The sequence below is a fragment of the Delphinus delphis genome, chromosome 11, assembly GCF_949987515.2.
Source record: "Delphinus delphis chromosome 11, mDelDel1.2, whole genome shotgun sequence".
NCBI classification, from domain to species: Eukaryota; Metazoa; Chordata; class Mammalia; order Artiodactyla; family Delphinidae; genus Delphinus; species Delphinus delphis.
Window position 1 is genome coordinate 54,662,869 of NC_082693.1, and position 17,338 is coordinate 54,680,206.

Sequence of the window (17,338 nt, forward strand, 5' to 3'; positions counted from 1 at the left end):
CCCAACTAGGCAGACTCAAAGAAATCGTCCTTTATTCAGTGGGTAGCGTGAGTCAAGAGTCCTTTGCATGCAGCACACTGTGCAGAGCTGTCAATCTAAAGGCCAGAGAACATAGCCCTATGCAAAATACTAAACTGTGTGCAGTGACACATATATGAAGAAGAAAATATTAACATGTCCCCAAATGCTGCAGCTCTCTGAGTAATCAAGTGATCATTACTCATGGTGTCTGTCAGAGTTTCTTTCTGTCTCCTGCAAAGCTCTCCCCACCCTCTGCTTAGACAGCTTCCCCTAATGCAGATCTCAGGAAGGCTGTGTCTACATCTACATCCAGATGCCCCTCTGTTAGTCTCTCTTTTAAGAACCCATTTCTTTTCCTTCCAAATCTTCATCCCAATTTGCAATTATATATTTACTTGTTTGTTTCTAGCCTTTCTCCTTCACTGCCCTGCAAGCTCCAAAAAGGCAGGGACTTTGTATGTTTTGATCAGGCTGTCTTTCAGACATCTTGCACTGTATAAATATTTGTTTTAAAAAAATGAGTTAAGGACCACAGCCAAATTCCTGCTTCAAATATTTTGATGCCTGGCTGAGAGGGCTGCAGTGGCAATGCAAGAGACTCCTGACACAGCTGGTCATGGTCGCTTTCCTTTCCACATTATTGCTAAATGGCTATGCCGGACACAGTTCTGATCTAGATCCTACTTTCCTTTTTATTTTTTTAACCTTATTTATTTATTTTTAATTGTGATAAGGACTCTACTTTTTTTTAAATTGGTGTTTAAATTTTAAGGGACTTGTTTCCACAATTGAAGTCATATTGGCTTTACTGAAATTTTAGAAATAAACGTTTTTAAACATCCACTGATATAGAAACGTATCACAAATCAAGTAGATGGATACCATGGAAGATGACATAAGTGGAGCCATTTAAAATAGATCTGGAGCAGGTATTCCAGAGGAACTGCCTTGCATGTCCTGTTTTTCTGACTTCTGAACTGGACCAAACTGCCAACAATCCAAGAAGTCAGCAAAGAAACGAGAATATTCTGCCGAAAGGACCAGGACATATCAATGGACTTTGACCTAGAGACCGCCAGCTTTTCCTCATCTTTTACCAATGAACACTTCACCTGATCGATTACCTCATCTTACACCAACGAACTCCTCTTAAAAAACAACTTACCTCATCTTCCTCTCTTTTCCCCATAAAAACCCTGAGCCCTTCTCCAGCAATCAAGACCCTATTTGGGTTTCTGTCTAAATCTGGGTACCCCAAATTGCAATTCTTTGATCCCGAATAGACGCTTTGCCTCTTGAACTGGATTCCTATTTCTTTAGGTTTACAATACTCTTTCTTTATAAATTTTATCGGCGTGTAGTTGATTTACAAGGTTGTGTTAGTTTCAGTTGTACAGCAAAGTGATTCAGTTCTACACATACATATCTTCATTCTTTTTCAGATTCTTTTCCCACATAGGTCATTACAGAGTACTGAGCAGAGTTCCCTGTGCTATGCAGTGGGTCCTCGTGGGTTATGTGTCTTGTATATAGTAGTGTGCGTGTGTTCATCCCCAGCTCCTGATTTATCACCCCACAACGTTTTCCCCTTTGGTAACCGTTAAGTTTGTTTTCTGTGTCTGTGAGTCTGTTTCTGTTTTGTAAATAAGTTCATTTGTATCTTTTTTAAAAAAATTAGATTCCACATATGAGTGGTATCATATGATGTATGTCTTTCTCTGTCTGACTTACTTCACTTAGTATGATCATCTCTAGGTCCATCCCTGTTGCTGTAAATGGCATCATTTCATTCTTGTTTCATGGCTGAGTAATATTCCATTGTATACGGATATATGTACCACATCTTTATCCATTCATCTGTTGATGGACACTTAGGTTGCTTCCATGTCTTGGCTATTGTAAATAGTGCTGCAAGGAACATTGTGGTGCATATATCTTTTCGAATTATGGTTTTCTCTGGATACATGTCCAGGAGTGGGCTTGCTACTATTTTTAGTTTTTTAAGGAACCTCCATTCTGTTCTCCATAGTGGTTGTACCAATTTACATTACCAACAACAGTGCAGGAGGGTTCCATTTTCTCCACACCCTCTCCAGCACTTATTGTTTGGAAAGTTTTCAGTGATGGAATACTCTGTTAAATAGATATCCATTGGTCTATCTTGTATTTTGTTTTTTTTGTTTTGGGTTTTTTTTTAACTTGCTTTTATTTTTTATTTTTATTGAGATATAATTGACATATAAAACTGTGTCAGTTTAAGGTACAACATGTGATTTGATACATATATTGCAGTATGATTGCCACCATAGCATTAGCTAATACCTCCATCACCTCACATAATCATCATTTCTTTTTCGCGGTGAGAACATTTATGATCCAGTCTCTTAGCAGCTTTGAAATATATACTACAATATTGTTAACTATAATCACAGTGCTGTGCATTAGATCCCCGGAACCTATTCATCTTCTAACTGCAGGTTTTTACCCTTTGACCAACATCTCCCTAATCCCCCTACCCCAGCCCTACTTTAAAAAATAGTCAGAAATGTACTTTTTGAAATTACTCTATCAATTTTTGTTCCTATTTTTATTTATTTTTTTATTTATTTAATTTTGGCTACGTTGGGTCTTCGTTGTTGTGCGCGAGCTTTCTCTAGTTGCGGCGAGCAGGGGCTTCTCTTCTTTGTGGTGCGCTGGCTTCTCATTGTGGTGGCTTCTCTTGTTGCCAAGCACGGGCTCTAGGCGCACGGGCTTCAGTAGTTGTGGCTCATGGGCTTAGTTGCTCCACGGCATGTGGGATCTTCCCAGACCAGGGATCGAACCTGTGTCCCCTGCACTGGCAGGCAGATTCTTAACTACTGTGCCACCAGCGAAGTCCCTGTTCCTATTTTTGTGTGACGTATTAATTTTATGTCTCTAAATAACTTAAAAGTGATGAGGACACTTTAAGTAAGGTGATGAAAGATAGAAAACAGCCTGACCAAGATTTTTAAAAGAAATGACAGCCTCTAAGGTCGAAAACAAAACCACGGTTAGATTGTAGCATTTTCTGGTAGTTAGAGGGAGCCATTGCTACCGTTGGTTTTCTAAACCTTAAACTTATTTATAGAGAAACTTCCTCTTCTGTCATCTTAAAACTAAAGCCTCTTCAAAGTTTTAAAGTTTAGTTCAGTGAATTCCCTTAAAGGGGGAAAATCCTAAGAGGAAGAAAGAAATAAAGTAAGTAGTCAACTGATTTCTTTTTCAACGTTCAGAAATGCTGCTTATTAGAATTTGAATTCATTCTCAGACTTTTCAAAGAGATTTGAAGGGCCCTGCTGTGTTTATTAACAACACAACGACCAGTTAGAAAACTAGGGAGGGAACCGTTGAAAAGGAAGGAATGACTAACGTCAGAGGGTCAGAGCCCTAGAATCCTGATGATTTAGCAAGTCTCAACATGTGGATTTTCCCTTTAAAGAAACATTCTGTGCTGATTTCTCATTTTGGCTCCAGTAATTACTCCTCAGCCTGTAATTATGCTTGCTCTTTCATTTCCTCCTCTAATGATAAAGGAAGCTGTAGTTGCTCAATGTTTGAACCGAAAACATCAGACAGGGCAACTACACAAGAAAGTGGGCAAGTACAAGCAGGGCACATGGTGGCAGGAGTCAGGCCCTCTCATGTCTCCATCATTTTCCTTTCTCACTTTTGCTCTTTTTGTCTCCATTTCCTATCGTATTACATTTTTGTCTTAACCTTTTCCATCTTTTTTCCTTCTAAGACACCTCTGCCTTAAACCCACAAGTTAAAGCGCACTTCTGCTTCGACTCAGGAATTTTTTTTTTTTTTTTTTTCTCTTGGCCGGTCGAGTGGCATGTGGGATCTTAGTTCCTTGACCAGGGATTGAACCCACGCCCCCTGCATTGGAAGCATGGAGTCTTAACCACTGGACCGCCAGGGAAGTCCCATCAACTCAGGAATTTTAATACAAACAAACAAGACTCCAGCAATCATTGTAATATAATGTAAAGTGAATTCCTTTTTCTATAAACACCATACAAGTTTTTTTAACTGATGAAAATAGTTCTGAAATGAAAAGGTAAATGGAAATTTTCAACATATAAAATTGGCAAACATTTTGTTTTCATTTTCACAGAGACCTAGAACTCCATATCTTTCCAAATTTACTAATCAAGGGTATGGGAAAACAAGTACCCTCTTATAGCGCTCATAAAACTGTAAACTGACATAGCCTTTCTTTGGCCCAAAGAATCCACTTGCAGGAAGTTAAGATGTGCACAAGGATTTTTGTCTAGGGAAGTTTATCACAGAACTATTGATAATAGCAAAAAACTGGAAAGCACCTGAATGTCCAACAGTTCTTGGTCCGCTAATCTGTGTGATTCCCCAGTCTTCTGGGAAGGCCTGGAGTTTTTAACTTTGTACTTGACACATGAACCTAAGCTGAATGAGTGGGACCCTGGAGGTCCATGGTCCTCTCCAGTTAAGGACTGCTAGTCTTCTCTCATTTCTGAGTGCAGATAGCTTGGTTTCCCCACTGTGTTCAATCTGCTGCTTAGAACTTCAACTACTTGCAATTGCAGTTCCCTCTACCTTCCACTCTGGTTAAATACAAGAACTGTGGTGGTTTTTGTTTTTTTAATTGTATTCCCCAGAGCGTAGCACCGTGGTTAATGGGTACTTAGTTAATTTTTATTGTATGAGTGAGTAAATGAATGAGGTATTTGCGGTCTGCCTTGAATGTGATGAGCTCTACTTCAAGCTGCAGGCCTGTATTCTACTGCAGAAAGAAATCATTTACACGGTAATACTAGGGGGGGAAACGACTATGAGTCATAGCATTTCAGCTGTTAACCTAGCCAAACAACAGTGATGGTTTTAGCCATCCATTCATTCAAAAAATGTACTGAGTATTTTCTATATACCAGGCACTATGCAAGCACTGGAGATAAAACCACAGAATTAGAATTCCAGAAAACTGTATGGCTTGACCTGTTTAAACTACACGATTAAAGTCTCTTAAAGGACTGATTTGTACAACAGAGTATCAATTTTTCAGTTCAGAAAGATAGATTTACTCATTTCTTCTTTATGGGCATCCCCTCCTTTTGCATCAAGGTACCTATGAAACTGGATAAGCTAGTTGAAAGTTTAATGGGCATATAATCAGAGAGAAAGGAGTAGACTAATGTAGAAAGCTATTTCTTTCAAACTATGGAAAGGCCTGGAAAATTTTATGTATTTCTCTAGTGAATTGATCAAATTCTTACTATTTGTTTCTCCTTTTTATATGCTTCCTGTATATAAATGTAACCCTCCTTTACTATATAGAGTTGGCCCTCCGTATTCACAGGTTCTGCATCCGGGGATTCAACCAACCTCAGATGGAAAATATTCGGGGAAAAAAATTCCAGAAAGTTCCAAGCAGCAAAACTTGAATTTGCCGTGCACTGGCAACTTTTTACATAGCAATCAGATTGTATGTACAACTGTTTACACATAGTTGATATTGTATTAAGTATTACAAGTAATATAGAGATGATTTAAAGTTATGTGGGAGGATGCACATAGATAATATGCAAATACAGAATTTTATATAAGGGACTTGAGCATCCATGGAATTTGGTGTGGGGCTGTCCTGGAACCCATCCCCTGTGGATTCCAAGGGACAACTGTATTATTCCAGAGAGGCTCTGAAATAACTAAGTTACTATTCTCATTTTAAGGATACATCCTGCTCTCTTAAATAAGTCTGGTGTATTTGCCTAGTTTCAGCAGTCGACATGTAAGCCTTTTCATAGTGTGGGTTATGCCTGCAGATGGCTATTTCACCCAAGTTAGAGTGGTATGTACAATAAAGATGGAGTCAGTTTCAGTGGGGAAGTTCTAACAACTCAGTAAATGGCTTTGGGACAGTTGATCATTTGTTTTGCTAAAGTTAGGTTCTCTACCTAACACCATTCATGAAAATAAATTCTAGAGGGACTAAAGACCCAAATGTAAAGAAACAAAACCGTAAATATATCAGAAGAAAACGTAGGAGAATATGTTTATGGCTGGGAAGCTAGAAGTCGTTTTAAACTAGGCCCTAAATGCAAAAGACGTAAAGGAATAAATTGATATGTTTGACTGCATCAAGACGGATAAAGTTGAACAGCATGTAAAAGTTCTCTACTACAAAAGGCATCATAAGCCTTCAATAATATGTCCAATATGTTTAAGTGTAGTTCAGAGACAAGCAACAGATTAGGAGATAATATTTGCCATACATATAATGCAGAAAAGATTAGTTTTTAGATCCATAAGACACACCTACAAAAATGGAAAACTCAAATAAACCAATGGGAACATGGAAAAAAATCATAGGATAAGTTATTTATAGAAAAATAAATACAATTGGCCAACGGACATATAAAAAGAAGCTGAATGTCACCAATTATCAAAAAAATTTGATTATATTTAGAATATTGAGATAATTTTCAACCATTATACTGTCAAAAATTAAAGCCATTAATAAAATGGGTTGACATGGGTGTGAAAACACATACATACACACTGCTAATGGGAATATAAAACTGACAGAGCCATGTTGAACAGGGAAATTTGGCAATATTGAATAAAATAAAAATATACATATGCTGTGAGCCAGCCATTCCAGATATTAGTCTCTACTTTTGAAAAACACTGGCACTTGTGCACAAGAAAACATGTACAAGCATGTCCATTGCAGAGTTCCTCATAGGGAGAAACAGGAAACACTGAATCATGAATAGAAGAATGGCTTATAATGTGTACACTCAAACTGTGTATGTGGTGGTTTGAGTTAAAGCGTATGGTAGGTCTGCGCCAACCTGGATAGCTCTCCACAGCATGCAGTTGGGTAAAAAAGCAAGTTACAGATATATTTCTATGAGGGACGGGAGTGTGGGTGGGACTTGACGGGGATTTGATCTTATCTATAATGATGCCCCCTTTTTTAACAAAGATAATTTGTGTATTACTTATTTTAATTTTATTTTTCAAAATTTAGTCTGTTTTCTGATTAATAACTGCGGTAGATGAAATATGTATACTCCCTTCAAACACTTAGAGATGCTGCATAAAACAAAATTTAAATACATATAAATATAAATTTAAATACACACAAGTACATATATAGCATAACTTGAAATCAAGAAAGAGATGTTTTCTTTTGTACCAGAAATAAACAGGGAGCCCCCAAATCTAAGCAGTGAGTAAGTGATAAAGCCAAGGGGCTCACAGAGCAAGGGAATAGGGTTAGACTTTATTAGTAGGGTTGGGGCTATAAGCTCTAGATTGTGGCATCAGAAACTAACAGACTGTGGAATAACCAGGTGGTCAAAGGACATCAGCCAGCTGGAAAGCAACAGATGTGAGCAGAATTGACAGAACAACACGTGCCAGGACCACCTCCACTCCCACCCCAACACTAGAATACCAACTTAGAAAAGCAAGGGATGAGGGAGATCTAAAAGAAAGATGAGCATTTCTATTTATGTACCTACCTACCTATTTATTTTTTAAAACCAGACTATTTATTGCATGACTAATCATTGAAATTCTTAGGATAAACTGTTAAATACCACAAGCTCCTATGAACATTTCTATTTAAAAGAGACTGGACAACGCAGCAACATGGATGGAACTAGAGATTATCGTATTAAGTGAAGTAAGTCAGACAAAGACAAATATCATATGATATCGCTTATATGTGGAATCTAAGAAATATATATATATAAATGAACTTATATACAAAACAGAAATAGACCCACAGACATAGAAAACAAACTTACGGTTACCAAAGGGGAAATGGGGGAGGATAAATGAGGAGTTTGGGATTACACACTACTATATATAAAAGAGATAAGGAACAAGGACCTACTGTATAGCACAGGGAACCATACTCAATATTTTGTAATAACCTATAAGGGAAAAGAATATGAAAAAAAGATATATATGTATGTGTAACTGAATTACTTTTGCTGCACACCTGAAACTAACACAACATTGTAAATCAACTATACTTCAAGAATAAAAAAAATAATTATGACTTACCTTTAAAAATAGTAAAATAAAAGAGACTGGACACTGTTCAAATGATTTAAATAAGCAGATTTAAATAATATTGGACATTTAATTAATTTTCCTATTAAATTCCAAGTACAGCCTCAGAAATAATTGTAGGCAAAATTAAAGTGTTATTTTTTATTTGCCTGTCTGAGCTGGGGTGAGTTAAATTTTCAACCTCATTAGTTATATAATAATCCATTACAATATTGTTTATTTCCCTCATCCTTTCAGTGCCGTCTATGGTCACAGCCAATTAGAGCTGGTAAGGCAGTTGTCCTGTTTGCTCCAGCCAATGAGAGTAAGTGTACTATGCTGCCAAGACTCTCAGCCAATGAGTATCCTGAGCTATCCTCTGTTGAGCATGTACTGCAAGGTGGGTCATTCGTGCTTTTTTGGTTTAACTTTCTGCTGTTTATTTTGGGTTCTAGGGAACAGTTTGACCCAAAATGCCTGACATAATCTGTGTAAGTGATAGTGTTGGCTCACAATCAAGAAACAGAAAATATCATGGCATTAAAAAAAAAGAAGCCCACAAGTGTTAGGGTGACCTGAATTAGGAGCTAGACAAATAGAAGTTGGCTTCTCCTTCTAGGTTTGGCCACATGAGGAAAAACTTGAAGGTCCATGTGCCTATGAGGCAGTTCCTCTTCATGGAGAAGGCACAGTGTCTTTTTAACCACTTTGAGCATCAACAGTGGAATCATCTGGAGCCAGTTGTAGATGCTAGACAACAGCAAACACCTCAGCAACCAGCAACAGTTTAAAGTGAGTAGTCAAGCAGAGACTGCTGACCTCCAGGGCAGGAATTCTCTGACCCACTCAAGGCATCCACTGAGCATGGCAACCAGCACCCCAACTTGCCCTGGGAGGATGATTTTAATGCCATCAAAGACTACTTCACAGTCCTGCAAGGCAGTACTACTTTCGTGAGATTTTAATTTGAAATCCGTGTGGACCTGTCATTCAAAGACACTTATCTCTGCCTAAGCCAGATTTTTCAGTTCTGAGTTGTACCATAATTTTTCACTCAATACAAAATACAGTAGTCATAATTCTGAGTGGTAAGTCTCGGAAACTAACTATATTAGTTTGCTATGGCTGTCTTAGCAAAGTGCCACAAATTAGATGGTCTCAGCACAACAGAAATTTATTGTCTCAGGGTTCTGGAGGCCAGATCTGAAATCAAGTTGTCAGCAGGGCCATGATTATGTTACATCGCATGGCAAAAGGGAGATTGTCTGGGTTGGCCAATTCTAATCATAGGAGCCTTTTTTTTTTTTTAATTTAATTTTATTTTTGGCTGCGTTGGGTTGCTGTGCGTGGGCTTTCTCTAGTTGCGGCGAGTGGGGGCTACTCTTTGTTGTGGTGCTCAGGTTTCTCACTGCAGTGGCTTCTCTTGTTGCCGAGCACAGGCTCTAGGCGCGCGGTCTTCAGTAGTTGCGGCACGTGGGCTCAGTAGTTGTGGCTCGTGGGTTCTAGAGCGCAGGCTCAGTAGTTGTGGTGCATGAGCTTAGTTGCTCCGCGGCATGTGGCATCTTCCTGGACCAGGGATTGAACCCATGTCCCCTGCATTGGCAGGCAGATTCTTAACCACTGTGCCACCAGGGAAGTCCCATAGGGGCCTGTAAGCTCAGAGTTTTCTCTGGCTGGTAGCAGAGGGGTGAGTCAGAGATTCAAAGTACAGGCATACCTTGGAAACATGGTGGGTTCAGTTCCAGAGCACTGCAGAAAAGTGAATATTGCATTAAAATGAGTCACATAAATGTTTTAGTTTTCCACTGAGTATAAACATTATGTTTACACTATACTGTAGAGTATTGTGTGCAGTAGCATTATGTCTAAAAAATCAATGTACAAACCTTAATTTAAAAATACTTTATTCCTAAAAACTGCTAACCATCATGTAAGACTTCAGTGACTTGTAGTCTTTTTGCTGGTGGAGGGTCTTGACTCGATGTTGATGGCTGCTGACGGGTAAGGTTGCTGAAGGTTAGGATGGCTGTGGCAGTTTCTTAAAATACGCCCACAGTGAGGTTTACCACATTGCTGACTCTTCCCTTCATGAACGATTTCTCTGCAGCACACAATGCTGTTTGATAGCATTTTCTAAATCCTTTGTTGTCATTTCAATGATCTTCACAGCATCTTCATTCCATCTCAAGAAACCACTCTCTGTTGATCCGTAAGAAGCAACTCCTCATCTGTTCAAGTTTTAGCATGAGACTGCAGCAATGCAGTCACATCTTCGGGCTCCCACTTCTAATTCCAGTTCTCTTGCTTTTTCCACCACATCTGCAGTTACTTCTTCCACTGAAGTCTTGAACCCCTCAAGGTCATCCATGAGAGTTGGAATCAACTTCTTTCAAACTCCTGTTAATTTTGGTATTTTGACCTTATCTCATGAATCATGAATGTTCTTAATGGCATCTAGAATGGCGAATTCTTTCCAAAAGATTTTCAATTGGCTTTGCCCAGATTCATTGTGAGGAATCACTATCTATAGCAGCTAAAGCCTTATGAAATGTAGTTCTTAAATAATAAGACTTGAAAGTCAAAATGACTCCTTGATCCATGGACTGCAGAATGGATGTTGGGTTAGCAGGCATGAAAACAACATGAATCTCCTTGTACATCTCCATCAGAGCTCTTCGGTGATGAAGTGCATTGTCAGTGAGTGATAATGTTTGGAAAGGAATCTTTTTTTCTGAGCAGCAGGTCTCAGCAGTGGGCTTAAAATATTCAGTAAACCGTGTTGTAAACAAATGTGCTGTCATCCAGGCACTGTTGTTCCATTTATAGAGCACAGGCAGAGTAGATTTAGCATAATTCTGAAGGGCCCCAGGATTTTCAGAATGGTAAATAAGCACTGGCTTCAAGTCACCAGCTGCATTAACTCCTAGCAAGAGATTCAGCCTGTCCTTTGAAGCTCTGAAGCCAGGCATTGACTTCTCCTCTTTAGCTATGAAAGTCCTAGATGGCATCTTCTTCCAATAGAAGGCTGTTTCATCTGTACTGAAAATCTGTTGTTTAGTGTAGCCACTTTCATTAATGATCTTAGTTAGATCTTCTAGATAACTTGTTGCAGCATCTACATCAGCACTTGCTGCTTCACCTTGCACTTTGATGTTATGGAGACAGCTTCTTTCCTTTAACCTCAGGAACCAACCTCTGCCAGCCTCAGACTTTTCTCCTGCAACTTCTTTACCTCTCTCAGCCTTCATAGAATTGAAGAGGGTTAGGGCTTTGCTCTGGATTAGTCTTTGGCTTAAGGGAATATTGTGGCCTGGTTTGATCTTCTATCTAGACCACTACAACTTTCTTCATATCAGCAATAAGGCTGTTTTGCTTTCTTATTGTTTGTGTGTTCACTGGAGTAGCACTTTTAATTTCCTTCGAGAACTTTTACTTTGCATTCACAACGTAGCTAACTGATTGGTGCAAGAGGTCTAGCTTTTGGCCTGTCTTGGCTTTTGACACGCCTTCCTCACTAATCTTAATCTTAGCATTTGATTTAAAGTGAGAGATGTGTGACTCTTCCTTTCATTTGAACACTTAGAGGCCATCGTAGGGTTATTAATTGCCCTAATTACAATACTGTTGTGTCCCAGGAAATAGGGAGGCCCAAGGAGAGGGAGAGAGAAAGGAGGATGGCTGGTTGGTGGAGAAGTCAAAACACACACAACATTTATCGATTAAGTTTGCCTTCTTATATGGGTGCGGTTCGTGGCGCCCCAAAACAATGACAATATTAACATCAAAGATTACTGATCACAGGTCACCATAACATATATAATAATAATGAAAAAGTTTGAAATAGTGCCAGAATTACCAAAACATGACACCCAGACATGAAGTGAGCAAATGCTGTGGGAAAAATGGTGCTGATAGACTTGCTCAATGCAGGATTGCCACAAACCTTTGATTTGTAACCAAAAAAAAGGCAACATCTGTGAAATGCAATAAAGCAAAGCACAATAAAATGAGATATGCCCCTATAAGTGCGACTCAAAATACTGTTGCTGCCTTTAAGATGAAGGGAGCCATGTGTCAAGGAATGCAGGCAGCCTCCAGGAAGCAAGAGTGGCCCCCACTATCAGCAAGGAAAAGGGGGCCGCGGTTCTATAATCAACACAATCTGAATGAACTAGAAAGCAGGTTCTTTTCTAGAGCCTCCAGATGAGAGCTCAAGCTGGCCAATCTTGAGTTCGACTTTGTGAGACCTGGAGCACAGAAACCCAGCTGAGTTCACTTGGACTTCTGATACATAGATCTGAGAGCTAATACACTTGTGTTACTTTAAGCCACTCTGTTTGTGGTGATTTGTTACACAGCAATAGAGAACCACTACATTACTCCTTTGGTATTGGGTTGGGAAGGTGGAAGGAGGGGAAAATGACTGCCCTTGAAGTTTGTTTCCCTTATATGAGTTGTACATAATCATGGTTCCTTTATATGAACAATCCCAGCTAAATGATGGAGACATTTCTGTCCCCTTTCTGTTGGTTGTCCTGGATTCCTGTTTAATACCAGTTGGCATCACATCAGTTCCCTCCATGTGGCAGGTGTCCAAAAGCTAGTTCTCCAAAGGGGTCCTATGGCTTGGTCCTGGCGGGAAGTTGGACAGGGGGGATCTGAACGAAGTTCAATTTCTTTTGCCCCAACTGAGCACATTCCACCATACATATCCTACAGTCTTTTGCTGCCAGGGTTCTATTACAAGGCTGTGTCCATCTTAGGGGCTACCAGTAAAACTCCTAACATCCCTGCCATCTTCTTAGGGACCACTGACCTGTGAGAAACTCCTTCAAACTTTCCACAGCAAGGCAGAGGATGCTACTCAAACTCACTATGTCTCTTCTGCCAGTTGAGTGGTTCATCAACTTCCAGACAAGATATGATCACAAGTTTCAGATTTAGTTGGGGGTATGGGATGTTATAAACTCTCTGTTCCTCCAAAAGGTGACCTCTTTTTCATGATCCTCCCTTTAAACTCTCAATGGTAAAGGTTATCAAACTGGCTGAACCTGTATTGCCCCTGTGGGAACCAGAGTATCAAGTCAAGAACTGGGCCTAATTTGAACTTAGTCTTGGAGAACTGAGTAACTATTCTCAACAGGACAATATCCCCACTGAAATCCTCTAAGGACTGTAGCCTCTGGTAACCTCTGAGGACAGGATATCAGTTATGCTCCATATTATCCTGTTGCACAATTCTTGTTACAAATTTAATTCATCAGTGTCTTTAAAAAAGAGACAAAAAGCCCTAAGTAACTAATAACTAAGTAGAGTTTATCTGAGTAAATACAAGCATGATTCAATATTATCAGTTCTATCACTATAATCTTACCATATTAACAGATTAAGGAGAAAAACACTTGATCATCTCCAGATGCATAAAGAAGTATTTGATAAAACTGAACACTTATTCATATATTTTAAAAATTAAAAGACCTGTGAATAGAAAGAAAGTTTTATAGTGTAATAAAGGGCAACTACCTAAAACTTACAGCAAACATCAAACTTTAAAAGCATTTTTTATTGAAGTCCAGCATAAGACAAGGATGCCCACTATCATTGCTACTATTCCCTGAAGTAATAATTTTTATAATGATTTTAAGACAAGAAAATAAGGGAATTCCCTGGCGGTCCAGGGGTTAGGACTCCGTGCTTTCACTGCCCAGGGCCCAGGTTTGATCCCTGGTCGGGGAACTAAGATCTGCAAGCCACGCAGCCTGGCAAAACAAAAAACAACTGCATATATATATATATATATATATATATATATAATATACACACACACACACATATATATACATAAGAAAGGAAGAGACAAATTGATGACTTTTACAGATGGGATTATTATTTACATAGAAAATTCAAAAGCATCTACTGAAAAGCTAGTTATATTTATAAAACAAAATGCAGCAGTGTTGCTGGCTCTAAGATCAAAATACAAAAATCAATAATTGTCCCATATGTCAAAAATAACCAACTAGAAATAAAACAGAAAAAAGATATAATTTATAATAGCAATAAAAATTATAAATTACCTCAGAAAAAATAGCCAAAGATACTAGAGACCTAGGGAGAAAATGATAAAACATTATTAAAGGATGTAAAATGGAGACCTGAAAAGAAAGGAACAATACGATATGTTCTCATTTGGGAAGAATCCAAACTGAAAAGATGTCAATTTAATCTATTAATCCAATGCAATTTGAATCAAAATCCCAGTAAGATTCTTTTTTATGAATTAGACAAACTGATTCTAAAAGTGACATTCAAGAAGAGCCAAAACAATAGTGAAAAAGATAAGGACAGCTTTCCCTGTTAGATATTGAAACTTACCATAAAGATTAATACCCTATGGGCCAGCAATTCCTTTTATGTGTATGTATATATGGTCTATTGTGCTTACTGTTTATAGAGTCAATGTATAAAAACGTGGACTCAGTAGATAAACATCAAGTTGATAATTATGATTGTCTCAAGAGAGGGAGGGGAATGGGATTAGGAATGAGAATAGGGGAATTTCAACTTTTTTTATGTTCCCTTTTTTAAATCTATCCAAAGCAGAAATGACAAATGTGTATTATAGGCAGTGGTTACATTGGATATTAATTGTTTTGTGAATATTTCTGCATCCTTGAATCTTGCCAAAATAAACAAAAAGTTAGTTGATTAATTCTCCAAATAGAAATAAAAACCCTGTATTTATAGCCACATTTGCTAGGTTTTTGCTTTTTTTTTTTTTTTTTACTTTACATCTTCATTGGAGTATAATTGCTTTACAATGGTGTGTTAGTTTCTGCTTTATAACAAAGTGAATCAGTTATACATATACATATGTTCCCATCTCTTCCCTCTTGCGTCTCCCTCCCTCCGAGCCTCCCTATCCCACCCTTCTAGGTGGTCACAAAGCACAGAGCTGATCTCCCTGTGCTATGCGGCTGCTTCCCACTAGCTATTTATTTTTCGTTTGGTAGTGTATATATGTCCATGCCACTCTCTCACTTTGTCACAGCTTACCCTTCCCCCTCCCCATATCCTCAAGTCCATTCTCTAGTAGGTCTGTGTCTTTTGGGTTTTTGCTTTTTAAATGACACTATCTCCAGATGTCTGCAAATACATGAGGAATTTGAACTAATTCTGTAATTTTAGATGGTCTCATAAATATTGCAAAACTTTTAGCATTCTAAACATTGTTTCTGAGATAAATCTTGTTTATTTTCTACCATTCTTTAAAGATTAGTCAGTTGTCATTAATAAATGCAAGTATGAAATGGCTCTTGGACCAGCATAAAAGTCTACTGTGCAGAGTTTAAGTGCCAAGAACATAAAGATGCTCAAGGTATCTCCATCTCTTAGAACAAAGGAGGGTGTCAAGAACAATGCTTCGAAATATTAAGCAGAAGATGCCCCCAGAGAAGCCTCCAGGAAGCACAGCAAGGGCAGAGTGACATAGGACAGCAGTGGAATGCAGGGCAACAGCAGCAGCTGGTCTGCATCTTTCATAACGGTTAAGTCACAAAAAACAGGAACTGTTTTTAGAGTGACCAGATCCAGTGTGTTTTCTCATACTTCATTTTCTTTGACTTCTGCAGTATTCAGTACCATTACTTGGCTCCTGTGGTTTTGAGACACCACCATATGGTCCTGTGTTGGTTGGCCTTCTGGTCATTCCTCTCATTCTCTGCTGTTTGTTCTCCTGCTGCCTTATCCCAGTCTAGTCTCTGCTCTCCTTTGGGGAACTCATCAGGTCTTAAGTGTGGAGCCAACCATCACCTTGATAGCTCTGTCTCCAGCCTGAGCTTCTGAACTCTTCATTATGTGGTACATCATCTAAAACTCGAACAACTCCTCAACTGCATTTCCTCTAGACTTTCGGTCAGCAATATCATTATTCTCTTTGGGTGGAAATTCAGAGTCATCCTGCTAGGTTCTATGATGGCAGGTAATATGACCATCTTGTTCACCAATAGGGGACTTGGGGAGTGCTTGGTACACTCGGTAAATTTTCAGTATCAATTCCTTGAAAGATAGACTCCTTGCCTCATTCATCTCTTCCCCCAACACTCCAAATCCTATCACTTCATTTCTGCCCTTCTTTTTTGGTTCCATTAGAAGAAAAAGACTAATCCTATCAGTTCTGCCCTTTTGTTTCTGCTCTACTAATTTTGCCAGGAGGATTTTTTCAGAACACAGGGCCAAAGAGAAAGGGGAAAGTTGGTCCAGAGGAGGCTGGCCAGCCTATTCATGAATTTGGTCATGGTGGTGCTGTTAAAAAGTTAAAAACAGTTTGAAGCAACTCACTTGTTTACATTCTTCCCCTCTGTCCATTGCCTACCCTGTCCAAAGCCCAAATTCCTTTGCTTGACATTTAAGGAACCTCCAAATTCTGAAAATTTTTTCTTTTTCTTGGTTTTTCTTTTCCTTGGTTGTAAGTCAAACTTATTGTTTCTCAAATGGTCCTTTACATTTTCACTTCTGAGGACTTCCCTGACAGTCCAGTGGTTAAGACTCCATGCTTCCACTGCAGGGGGCGCAGGTTCGATCCAAGGTTGGGGAACTGAGATCCCATGTACTGCGAGGCATGGCAAAAAAAAAAAAAAACAGAAACAAAACAACATTTTCACTTCTGGACTTTCTGGAGAATATTTTTCTTGTGCCTGGAATATTCTCTGTCTTAAGTCTTACCATCCTTCAAGGCACAAGATATATCTAAACGTCTCTGAGGTCTTTGTGAACCGCCTGGGTATTCACTGAGCAATCCTGTCTTTGAACTCTTGTAGCACATAGCTGTTCCTTCACTTGGCATTAACAAATGCCAACTTGTTTAATTTACCTTTTTATGCTATTTTCTCCATCTCTTGAGATTTTCTTTTATCCTGTGTCAAGCACACGCTTTTACAACCAGAAACCTCACTATATTTGATTTGACAAAGAGGAGATTTTTTAAAAAAGCCAAATCAAATCCCTGAAGATAATGTTAGTAATTAAATTAATTGAGCGACCACTATGTTTAAGGAAGATTGCTTTCTAGTAGACTAGGGTGTGGGAGAAAGGAAAGATATAACTTTATCAAAAAGTTCTCCGTTCACAAGGAACTAGTCACTTCCTTGCCAAAGAAGAAGCTGTTTTTGCGATGACTGTGCTTTTTGGGGTGAGCCAACTCAATTCTCATGTCCTGGCTCATTTTTGAGACTGCCATGCCTAATGTGCC

At 38.8% G+C, this 17,338-nt stretch overlaps 1 protein-coding gene across 2 annotated transcripts in view; it reads left to right on the plus strand.

Annotated features, from left to right (window-relative positions):
- SLC35E3 (solute carrier family 35 member E3) overlaps positions 1–17,338 on the plus strand; it is a 100,649-nt gene that overhangs the window by 31,598 nt on the left and 51,713 nt on the right. For both annotated transcript variants that reach the window (XR_009521226.1, XR_009521225.1), the window contains exon 4: positions 8,347–8,488. The gene's annotated coding sequence lies outside the window, so the exon portion shown is untranslated. The remainder of the gene's footprint in view (positions 1–8,346; positions 8,489–17,338) is intronic.